The following is a 12,917-nucleotide window of genomic DNA, read 5'->3' as shown; positions in this document are numbered from 1 at the left end:
CTCTCATCAAGTAGAGGTCATCGTCATGACTGCTAAAAATTTCTTTTTTGGTAGTTTCCCATTTTTATCATTCTTTGCGTGGTTCCCAGAGATTCTCTAGACTGATCATTCTTCTCAATTGATGGTAGAAACATCCAGAAATGAAACGTCCAGAATAATTGTGGAAAACCAAGTTTTCGAAGACCCACTTTTCTTGCATTCAGATGATGGGCCATAATTACTGCACGTGGAATCACGGAAATTATCTAACTCAAGAAACAAATCGCATCTTTTAATCTAACCAGGTTCAATCCGGAGTAGTCACGAGCCAGATCAAGGGCCTGCAGGTTGTAAATGTTCAGACCTTTATCATCTATCTTCACTTAGTCGTGCAAGGTTAGGTCTTCTAGCGTCAGCCCAGCAAAACGCCAAGCAAAAAGTAATTATCCTTCTGTTCTAACAATTGTTTTCGCCATAAGACCTTACGCCGACGAATTTGTCCTGTTTTGTTTCTCAAATTACTCTTGCAAAAATTTTTCGCAGGTCACTGCCAACTGGCTCCTCTGCCCTAGATCATTAAACTCCGCTTTTTGTTGTGCGGCCCAACTTCTTTTCTTTTTCGCAACGCCCTTGTCAGAGCGTTTCAAGCAGCTCTATAGTTTCTTTGCGGTGTCCGAGGCTATCCACCATGAACGATACGGCAGTGTTCTCTATCAAAATTGTCTCAAATCGGTCTTCAGTGACTTGTTCGACGATATGTTGACAATGACTCGAGACCAATTTGATGACCTTCCACTATTGCCCACTTTTTCATAAACAAGCTTAAAGGGCAAATGAAATTGATCTAATTAATCAAAAAATTAATTTAAAAATAACAAGAAATTTTTTTTGGTTATTTCACTATGTAAACAGGTCTTCTTTTCAGAACAAGTACTTGCAGTTTATTCTGATCTTTTCTTTTAATTGATTATTTTATACAGAACCAATTTCAAAATTTATACGTCTTTCCAGCAGCACTTCGAACCATCGAAAGCAATATATCCGAGCGCAAAGCTACGCCAACGCAATTTGGAGTCGTTGGCTGCAAGATTATGTGCCAGCGCTGAATAAACGCAGTAAGTGGCACTCCGATAGTGACGTTATTTTAAAAACAGGGGATTTAGTGTGGATTGTTGACGAACGCAGCCCAAAGGGACACTACCCTCTGGCTCGTATAAAAACCCTTAATTACGGAAAAGACAACATAGCCCGATCCGCCGTAGTTACCACCCGCTCCGGGTAGCTAACTCAACCGGCCGTAAAACTCGCACCCGTTTTCGCTCCTTTGGGCGCGAAAGATGTTCGCGCTTAAATTGATCTTAAATTAATGACGTCATTATAGCGCGAAAGTGAAAAAGCTAAAATTAGATTTGCTTAGACAAAAAGCCTTGAAAACTACTGGTTTGTCCGATTAAGGTCAGTTTGCCATCAAAATGTTTATAGATTTTTGAGATTGTTGGAAACCATATTGCTAAAAATGTTAACCGAAAAATGTTTAACCCATTGTTTCAGATATTACTTATTCTTTATATTATCTGTTAAATTGCCGATAATTTACAAATATTGGAGCAGGTTTTTGTAGGTCTTACAGGATACGAGAGTGCGGCACATTTTGGTCCGCCGACCCGGACAGTATTACGGTCAATATTCCAGAGGACAATTCTTCGTGGAAAGCATTCCCAAACGACCCAATTGGCCGAAAGTGTCCAATTAGCCGAAAATTGTCCAAACACGACCCAATTGGCCGAAAGTGTCCAATTAGCCGATATTTGTCCAAACAAGACCCAATTGGCTGAAATTTTGCAATAACCGAAAGTGGCTCGAAACTGCCGAATTGGCCAAAAGTGTCCAATTAGCCAAAATTTGTCAGAAGGTGGCCAATTGGCCGAAACGACGCAATTGGCCGAAACGACCCGATTGGCCGAAACGACCCGATTGGCCGAAACGACCCGATTGGCCAAAACAACCCGATTGGCCGAAACGACCCAGTTAGCCGAAACGTCCCAGTTAGGAGAAGGGGAGGCCTTTTCAGGTATCCTGATTGTGGATTGTGGAAATCCATTTTTTCTGAGCACCCGAGTTTTTGATTCTACCGGTGAACGCCTCTACAAAGCTTGTAAGACTAAAAAACCAAAACTTTATCCATTTGTGCTAACTTGCTGATTTGATGCTTTAAATTCTGATACGAGGTTTTTTGATGGCAAAATCGTAACCCCCAATTTTTCTCGATACCAAAAACTGATCAGAAAATTTTCTGTGGGTTTAGGAAAAAACCGGCCTCATGCACCTTAATTACGTTATCCTAACACCGTATTTTTGAGCTCAACACAGTATCGAAAAAAAAGGCCAAAAAATTTTGAAAAAAAAATTGAAAAATTTTAATTTTTTTTTTCAAAAAGTTTAAAGTTTTGCAAATTATTCAGCAAAGCGCCTAGTTCCATAATAAATTAACTTAAACGACCGAGTCGAGTTTTTTGCCCAAATTTTGGATTTTTTAACGAAAAAAACTCAAAATTTCGCAAGCGCATCAGGGTACTGTTGAAACTTGAACCGTTGGGTGAAAACGTGGAAAAAAAATTTTTCGAAAAAAAAATTTTGGAAAATTTTCGGAAAAAAAAATTCGAAATTTTCGAAAAAATGTCTGAAAAAACGCCGTGTTTATTCTTGTAACGTGGTGCAGCTAACTAAACTAGTTCAATTGGATAAAAGTAGCCGTAGTCGAGACCAGTAGCGTATTATCAAGCAAATCGTCTTACCTTTTGCTACAACCTTGTTAGCTCAGGGTGTTGCGGGAGGTCAGGTCGCGGTTTGCTTGATTCCCTTCCTCTAAAGTTAATTTAATTCACTAAATGTTCATACTAGCTGCTAGCTCGCTGCACCACGCTTTGAAAATACTTTCCCCCGCTTCGCAAAAGCGTGTATCTCAATCGTGCTTAGCCATTCCCGGGTTAAGTTTCAACCATAACGCAGTAAACGTCCGTAAAACTTGTCAGTATCAACTTGATCACTATCTCTTAAACCGAACCGACATTGTTATTTGGCACGACGCCGTTAATATTTCTATTAGTCGACACCGTAGTAATAACTTTAACGCACTAACTCCTAACCAGCTTAAGAAGATTCTTTTAAACTATAAACGCATTATTTATGCAATCGTTTACTGTAAACGTGTAGGCACGGAAGATATATATAGTAAGTTGAAAGAGTCAGGTATATTAGTTATTAATATAGTAACAGACCTGATATCTAGAAGGAAGCAGAACCTCACTGAGTTAGGGCAAAAGTAATTAGAACTACACCAGGATCCTTCTCTAGAACTGAAAACGTTTACGATCCTTAGGTGTTATAGCAAGAATTTGAAGTATAATAGTTTTGAGAGAAAATACTCTTAAGCCAGGAAAACGCAAGCGGCAAGCTAATCGAAACAGAAGAAAAGCTGAGCAGCAACTAGGAGTTAAATAAAGTGTTTCTCTAATGTGTGATATTGTTTAATGAATCATAATATATTTTATTGATACTACAGTTAAGGTCTTAAATTAATCATTCCCATTTTCTGTCAAACTGAGCAGTAGAGCGGGTGAGTAGAAATGAACAAGTTTAAAAGTAATCAAAATGACAGAACAAATTGATTTAAAATATCGACGATTGATGAATGGTCGAACATCACTAGAAAATGAGCTTTCCGTAGTTCACAGTCGCATAACTGAGAGTTAAGAGCGACCAATTCGGAAAACAAAAATAAACGCCTTAATTGAATCTTGCAAATGTATTCTCGAAAAAGCATTAGCTAAAAATGGTGAACTTGTGATATTAGCTAATAAAACCGATAAACCTAGCAAATTATCAACGGAGTTGGCTGCATGGTGGGATAGGATAGTTAAAGTTAACGATGAAGTAAATGGTAAGGCTCGCGCTCATATGGAATCTAATCAAGCTTCAGAGGTCTGCGTCAGTGAAACTAGTCGATCAAAAGTTTCATCAAAATCGGCAAAATCCAGGTCGAGTAAGCAAAGCTCAATGAAATCATTGACCCCCAGTGAGCGCCGCAAAGAACTGCTCCTAGCGAATATGAAGCGAGAAGAGTTGGAAAATAACATGAAGCAACCTTAAGACTGAAACAACAGGAAGCCATCATCGAAGAGCAACAGCATCTGTTTGAGATGGAACGAAAACAACATGAAATTAAATTTGAAATTGACCGTAAAGAGCAAGAATATCGTTTACGAATCGAAAAAAGTCGGCTTGAAATGGAACGATTAAGCGAAGAAAATGGTATTAAAGTAGCTGAAGCAAAAATGGTTGAAATTGAATACCTCGAAGAGTCTGAAATAGATCAGCATCTCGAGCAGGCGTCTTCGGTTGATCGTCGTTCTGACAGGGTAAACGATTGGGTTGATCATGCATTAGAAAACCCAAAACGCACCCAAGGTAGTTCCGTCTTCTTCAAAGTTTGAAATCTGTATAAATATAGAAAGTGGTTCGCAGCAACACAAAAATGTGTCCACAGCGGAAGCTTCACCTCGGCGATCGTTGCCGAATCAGACTTTTGATTGTGATCAACAATGTTATCCCTATCAGCCAACCGTCTCCTTCAGCGATGGCGATGGAACCAAGCACGTGGTATCCACTAATCCTGAGCACGAAACGCAGTCGTTGCTTATTTCCAATAACGCTACACTTTGCGAAAACAATACATCGTCATTTTTAATCCAGGTGTAACAGCAGCTACCAATACTCCGGTATGCTGTTACTTCTCTGTACCTCATCTTTCGCCTTCCATTCAACATATCCCCGTCAACAACTTTAATAACGATTCCCGAGTTGTTGGAAACATGCCCGCCATCTCCAATCAATACTCTGGATACATTCTTTATGCCATTGTGTCACAACCACCTGCAAATTTAATCTGCAGAAATCAAAACTTGCTATCACATAACGTGTATAGCAACCCTGCGTCAGTGAACAATCCGTTTAGCAGACAGTCTGCCGTTATTAGTCAGCCCAATTTGCCACTAATGTCAAAGTGGAAATCCGCAGTCGCCCAATGTATCACTGGGGTAACAAGGGATGGTAACACGAACCCATCAGTTGGTGTTTTTTCATCCGTAACGCCAATATCTCAGCAACAATTCCCCCCACGTATCAAGTGGTGCTACCGTTTACTATGGGTTTCCCAATCACGACGCATTGGTTGAAAACACTTACATATATCAGCAGCAACCTTTTGCAGCTGATCCTAGCAACACATTGCCGTCGTTGCAACCAGCTCCCCAACCGCAAGCCGTGACACTGAATGACTTAGTCCAAGCTCTGTCAGTCTCAAAGAAGGATCCCCTTTCAGAATGGAAGCTGGCCCAGTACGATGGCAACCCGCACCAATGGCACGAATTGTTTGGCCAATTTTGCAGTAATGTAGACGCAGCGTCCCTAAGCGATGATGTGAGGTTAACTTATTTAAAAAGATTAGTCACGGGAAAAGCTAAGTCAGCCATAGCAGAGTTCGCATACAGTGGAAGAATGTATAAGGATGCTCTGAAAACTCTAGAAAGAAAGTTAGGTCAGCCACAAAACGTAATTACGGCCCACCTTGATAAGTTGTCCAGTTTCCCGCATCTTCGAATGCACAACTCTGAGAACATCATTAGCTTCTCGATGACCATTTCAAGTCTAGTGGCTGTCTTTAGGTCTCTTGATTATGAAGAAGATTTGAAAAGCGTCTCTTTGTTAAATCAAGCTCTTTCGAAAATTCCACCAAAATGAGAGAATCGTGGTCACTTTTTGTCGTGAAACGTAATTGGTCACGCCCCAACCTAATTGACTTTAACAATTGGTTAAAAGATAAAGCAGAAGCTCATGAGCAAATGAAAAATATGCCTGGAAAACCCAAAGTCGAAGAGCCATCCAAAACTAAAGCTGTAACAAGAGTTTTTGCCTCGACAAGTACAGTTGAGAAAAAGTTTGAATATCCTTCTTGTATCCTCTGCAAGGGGAAACATGCCTTGTGGAAGTGCTCTGTGTTTAAGGAGAAAACTCCAACACAACGTGCGAAATTCTCTGCGGAAAACAAATTGTGTTTTTTCTGCTTACAAGGGAACCACGCATTCCGGCAATATCCCAGAGCAAAGAAATGCACCGAACCAGGTTGCACTAGCACCCATAGTGTACTTCTCCATGGTGCTGCACGTGTTTTTTCTAGTCGAAATCCGAAAAAAAATGATAGCCATACAAGACCCAACGCTGGTCAAACAAGATCTAATGCAGAGCCGGATAAAACGAGCACAAATTCTGATCGAAAATCATTCAGCAAGAATATACCAAACGCAAGTTCGAATCATGCAGACATTAATCCCGTTCCGTTGGATGTAAGTTGCGCAATCTCGAACGACCAATCATCAATCATAACATCGAAAGGGATACTGCCCATAATCAAGCTCCAAGTTTCCACCGATTTCCAGAGTGCTGATTGTTTAACATTGTGTGACTCAGCATCTAGTCATTTCTGGATATCGGCTAAATTAGTCAAATGTCTGAATCTCTCAGGAAGAGATTTGGATCTCACAGTAAATGGTATTAACACAACGACTGTTGTTAAAACGAAACAAGTTCAGATGAAGGTATCTTCTAACTTCGATGGAGTCGAATTAACCGCATTTGTCAAGGATGAATTTAAAGTCGGTACCGATACCGTCAACATCCCTGCATTACAGAGCAAATATCCGTACCTTGCTCCAATCAAACCAATTGTGTATAGCTACGCCGATGAAGACTTAATAATTGGTCAAGACTCCTTCCATGCTATTCGGCTTGAGGCGTAATTCAAGAGTGAGGTCGATCCAAACACTTCGCCCGTCGCGGTTCGCCTTCCAATAGGCTGGGTCTTGAGCGGCCCAATGTCGACATCTACTGGTTTCCTTTCTACTTGTTTCAAGTGCAATACGGATGATACCGAACTAGCTTGTCAAATCAAACGCTGGTAGGAATTAGAGTCATACGGAGCCTACAAACAGGTCGATTCCCGTTCAGCCGAGGACAAAAGGGCGGCTAAAACACTTGATTCCTCCACCGTCCATGATGGATCAAGATACGCTGTAGGTATGCTTTGGGCAGAAGAATCTATCATGTTACCAGACAATTACTATTCCTCTTTGGTTCAGTTAAAATGGTTGGAAAAACGTTTAGCGAAAGATCCTCACTTAAGGGATCAATACTCAAAAACTATCGAAGATGATTTGAGTAAAGGATACGTGATTCAAGTTCCTCCCCATAACTTTTCGAACCGCAGCATACGCGAGTGGTATCTTCCTCACCATCCCGTGGTGAACCCAAACAAACCTGGTAAAGGGAGGCGTGTCCTTAACGGAGCGTCTAACTTCCACGGTACGTCATTGAACAAATCGTTGCTAGTAGGACCCGACCTACTGCAAACCTTGTGTTCGTTCTCCTCCGTTTTCGTCAACATCATTTTGCCGTATCGGCTGACATTGAAGGGATGTTCCTACAAGTCGGCGTCCTTCCAGAGGACCAACCATCTCTTCGTTTTCTGTGGCGGGAGGACCCCACAGCCGATGTGGTTGTACACCAGTACACCAGACATATCTTTGGAGCGAGAGATTCGCCAACGTGTGCAAATTATGCATTGCAACGGACTGCAATGGATAATCAGGCAATGTTCCCTGACGCAGCGTCCGCAGTTCTAGAGAAATTTTTTATGGACGATTACCTAGACCCTTTTGAGGACCCTGATGTTGCATTTAAAATGAGTCAAGAGTTGATTACTCTGTTAGCTCTAGGTGGTTTTAAATTAACCAAGTTCATAGGTAACGTAACTAAAATTAAAAAAGAGTTAAACCCGCCCCAAAGCGCGCCGCAACGGAAAAAAAATATTGTAACTGGTGGGGATAATTCTTCTCATGTTCTTGGTCTGAAGTGGGACCATATCGACGACACTTTGGTCGTAAGCCGTGATGTCAACCGTGAACTTAAAAACTCGATAACACAGCGAACAGTGTTAAGTTTTGTTTCTTCCGTTTTCGACCCCATAGGTCTTGTAGCGCCCTATACCGTAAGAGCGCGATTATTGTTGAAAGAAATCTGGCGCATTCATGGTCAACAATGGGATGATGAGCTACCCGTTGATATCAAGACAAAGTTTCTTGCCTGGAACTCTGGTTTGCCATCTCTAGGAAAAATGAGTATCAAGCGCAGCTACTTCTCCGCACCAGTCGATTGGGTTGAGTTACACATGTTCGATGACAGCTCAGAAGAAGTTTTTTGTGCTGTAGCTTTTCTTCGCGCCCGTGTGAAAACATCACTCGAAACACAAGTTGCCTTCGTCTTTGGAAAAGCAAGAGTCGCGCCCATGAAAGCGCTTTCCATCCCGAAGCTTGAACTGCAGGCCGCGTTACTCGCTACCCGCTTGAAGGAAGATGTCCTCAAAGCTCTAACCATTCCTGTGTCAAACACGTTCATGTGGACTGACAGCACCACTGTGCTCCAGTGGTTAAACTCAGCTAGTAAGCAACCCACGCTCGTGGCAAACCGGATTGGAGAGATTCTGGAAAGTACGACCGTAGACCAGTGGTTTCACGTCTTAAGTGGAGACAACCCTGCTGATACGGGAACCAGAGGAATCTCAGCGGAGTCCTTAAAAACAAGCAGCTGGGTGAACGGGCCAAGTCTGCTGAAAAGTGGCGAGTGGCCTTTCAAGCCGAGCATAGAAATACTTAAGAAAATCCGCCTGGCTGGTCCCGCTTGTGACCTTAATGAAGGTTTACAGCAGGCCTCTAATTTTTCAAACGTTGCACAAAAACAAAACCAACCCATTTTGTTTGCATGTGAAGAATTCAGCTCGTTTCGTAAACTCCAGCGAGTGGTTGCCTTCATGTTCAGACTTAGACCGAAACACCGGCACTACCGCACTAAAGTCAAGTAAAAAACCGATTTGGTTGAATTAGAAACCGCCAAACAACGACTTTTGTTGATTTCCCAAAAGGAATCTTTTGAAGCAGAATACATACTCCTGTCCTGCGACAAAACCGTCAGAAAGTCTAGTCGTATCGCACAATACGCACCGTTTATGGGTCCTGCATTCCTCATTCGTTCAACCGGGCAAATTCGTCGCCTAGTTGAAACTGAATATGACACAAAACACCCCATAATCCTTGATGGAAGGCATACTGTGGTGAAATTGATCGTAAGTGATATTCATTATCGCTATCAGCACCAGTTATTAGACTACCTGCGAGATGTAATTCACTTAGAGTTCGCAATCTTGAACCTTCGCTCTTTATTAAAGTCCATTGAAGTCCACTGCTTTATATGTAGGAAGCGCAAAGCCAAAACTGAAAGGCTTGAAGGCTTGGTTACCGCCAGCCTCCCGTCACAAAGTGTGGTGTTAATTATTTTGGACCCTTTTACGTCTCAATCAGGAGGAGTTCTGAAAAACGATGGTGCTTCCTTTTTACATGTATGACCACCAGAGCTGTACATATTGAGATTGTCTCATCAATAACCACGAGTTCGCGTGTAATGGGAATCGAAAGATTCATTGCCCGTCGCGGCACTCCATCAGTCATTTGGTCTGATAACGGCACCAATTTTGTGGGAGCCGAGAAAGAACTCTTAAATGTATCCAGTCGTGGAACGGACAAGCAACCCCAGAGCTGGCCAAAAAAGGTATTAAATGGAAATTTAACCCCCCGGCAGCCCCACATCACGGTGGTTCTTGGGAACGTCTCGTTCGGTGTTGTAAAAGGGTATTCTACGCGATAAGAGGAAGTAGAAAGCTCACTCCCGAAGTCTTTGAAACAACTTTCTGTCTTGTAGAACAATCACTGAACGCTCGACCTATAACATCAGTAAGTGCAAGTCCGGATGGTTTCGAGGTGTTAACTCCTAATCATTTTTTGTTAGGCCGAAATGGTACTAGTTTCCCTTCTCTGTCTTTCCAGCAGCACTTCGAACCATCGAAAGCAATATATCCGAGCGCAAAGCTACGCCAACGCAATTTGGAGTCGTTGGCTGCAAGATTATGTGCCAGCGCTGAATAAACGCAGTAAGTGGCACTCCGATAGTGACGTTATTTTAAAAACAGGGGATTTAGTGTGGATTGTTGACGAACGCAGCCCAAAGGGACACTACCCTCTGGCTCGTATAAAAACCCTTAATTACGGAAAAGACAACATAGCCCGATCCGCCGTAGTTACCACCCGATCCGGGTAGCTAACTCGACCGGCCGTAAAACTCGCACCCGTTTTCGCTCCTTTGGGCGCGAAAGATGTTCGCGCTTAAATTGATCTTAAATTAATGACGTCATTATAGCGCGAAAGTGAAAAAGCTAAAATTAGATTTGCTTAGACAAAAAGCCTTGAAAACTACTGGTTTGTCCGATTAAGGTCAGTTTGCCATCAAAATGTTTATAGATTTTTGAGATTGTTGGAAACCATATTGCTAAAAATGTTAACCGAAAAATGTTTAACCCATTGTTTCAGATATTACTTATTCTTTATATTATCTGTTAAATTGCCGATAATTTACAGATATTGGAGCAGGTTTTTGTAGGTCTTACAGGATACGAGAGTGCGGCACACCATATGACTTTTCGCGCACAACTTTGTTCTCTTTTATTACTCAAAATACTCTTGTAAAATGTTTTCCCAGCTCATGGCCAACTGGCTCCTCTGCTCTAGATTATTAAAATCAGCTTTCTCTTGCAGCTCTATACTTTCTTTGTGGTGTCCGAAGCTATCCACCATGAACGAAACGGGCAGTATTCCTTATCAAAACTGTCTCAAGTCGGTCTTCAGTGACTTGTTCGACAAAATGTTGACAATGACTCGAGACCAAATTGGTGATCTTCTACGATTGCCCACTTTTGGATTCCCCACTCATCTTCACTGCTGTGGCCTATAATCGTCTTCTGCCACTGGTTCTGGGTTCGATGTTTCTTCAAGCTCTAGTCTTACTTTTTCAGCTCTCGGAAAAAAGGGAAAATTTAGTGCTCCCTATAACCTGAGGTCGTCCATCTATCCAACATCATTGGAGGTATCTCCTTTAGTTTCATCATGAATGCCCCTTCCCCAGATCGACGTTTTTGTTCTACTTCACACTTTCTTTTCCTAAATCTTGGCTCCCTGAGCGAATGCGTTGACTCGGCAACCACCAATTATGATTCTTGTTCCGAATCTTCATGCATTGACTCTTGCGCACCACTGTTTGTTCTGTCAAGCTTCTCAGGTTGCCCCATTAGAAGGAGAATTAGGGATAATAGTATCCTTTATTATATTATTATATTCGTCCTCATTGATAGGTTCAATTCTTGTGATATTAGTTTTACGCTAAATTTTAAAACAGAGCTGTCTTTACAAGATTTGGGCCTTAGTTTCGGTCTTTTTTTCTAGAACGCACCATCTTTTTCAATGACGCCTCTCGAGCAGCTTGAACATTCCCATTCGAATCAAGACAAGTTCTCCGTATTCCATCACGATGTCCCGCAGTTCAACCTTGAACTCCTTCACATTTAGCTTCCTCTGTACCTGCTCTAGAAAAAAAGTATCCCAATTTTCCCATTTTGAGGTGTTCAGGAACGCAGATTTATTCTCCTAATAACAATACCAACTCTTGAGATATCGCTCAAAATATCGTGCTCAAGGTTGTGCTCTGATCTCCTGGTAGCACCATAGGATACTTCCGAAGCGAACCCAGAGAAAGTTTAGCGGTGTCAGCCCACTCATTACCAGTCAAGTCGTCCAGTAGCTTCCTAGTTGTCACAGGACTGTAGCGCTCTTCATTTTCCTTTGCCATTGCTACAGATTTCGTTGAGAATTGCTTATATATTATCTCAATGCCACTGCGTGGATCGCCCATTTCGTCTTCGATCATCGTTCCCGGTCGCGCTTTTTTCAATGCCTCCTCAAAATGGTTCTCGACTGGTAGATTTCTCTTGTCTACTGGTGTGTCAAACGACAGAGGAGATGGTAGAATCGCGCCCTTTTCTGTCCCAATTGGGTTATAAAGGACTCACACGTCTCCCAGCTGTTGTCTAGAATCAATCAAATGTATTTCTTTCCTTCCATAAGTTATCATGTATTTTTTGGTGTTACATATCCGATCCGCATTCAGAGCCAACTGTCATTCCTCCAGAATGATTGTGCCTTAGAGATAGATATTCAGGATCCTTGTAGTTGAATCTTGTTTTCTATAGTACCTGGCACATTTCGCTCATTCTGAATCGTGGCTGCAGAATGCTCTGACTTACCTCGCTTCAACTGTCCAGGAATTGATGAGCATTTTTCTCAAATGAAAACTGGCCACCGCTCAGTAGCCAATGATCAATGGATATCATCCCGGTGTGAACTCTTCTGTGCGAACGGCGCTAGCAAGGGACTATTCATCTTCTGTCATTTTCCAGATGATCGGTAACTCCAGCCACATCGCTCTCTATAATTACGCTTAACTCCTCCTTTACAAATTTGAAGGTCTCGTTTCAGGCTGAATGCACAAGACTCTTCTCATCAAGTCGGGCAAACTTCCTTTTTTGCTGATTTGAAAAACTTGATTGAGAGAAAAAAATTTTCGTAGTTCATCGGTTAGAAACAAACCGACCTTCTGTTTTCTCTGTTCAGTTTTCATAAGTGTTTGGGTTGCTGCGACATCAATGGAGACATAATAAGTGACTAACAGACTATCCACTTGGTTGGATAGCGCTGGATTTAACAGCTTTTTCTGCGTTTTTTGGTTATTTTTAGTCATTTTTCGTTTTCAACCTTGCTGCTTGGGTTTTGATCGGTCTGTCGGCTGACGACAGGTATTCGATATGCCGATACTCTTCTCGCTCTGCAAAACTACGATAATTATTTTGGTTTTAATAATTGGAGAAGATCATGCTTTCCTTTTTGGTG

Source organism: Symsagittifera roscoffensis, chromosome 6 (genome assembly GCF_963678635.1).
Source record: "Symsagittifera roscoffensis chromosome 6, txSymRosc1.1, whole genome shotgun sequence".
NCBI classification, from domain to species: Eukaryota; Metazoa; Xenacoelomorpha; order Acoela; family Convolutidae; genus Symsagittifera; species Symsagittifera roscoffensis.
This window is presented reverse-complemented; position numbering follows the sequence as displayed.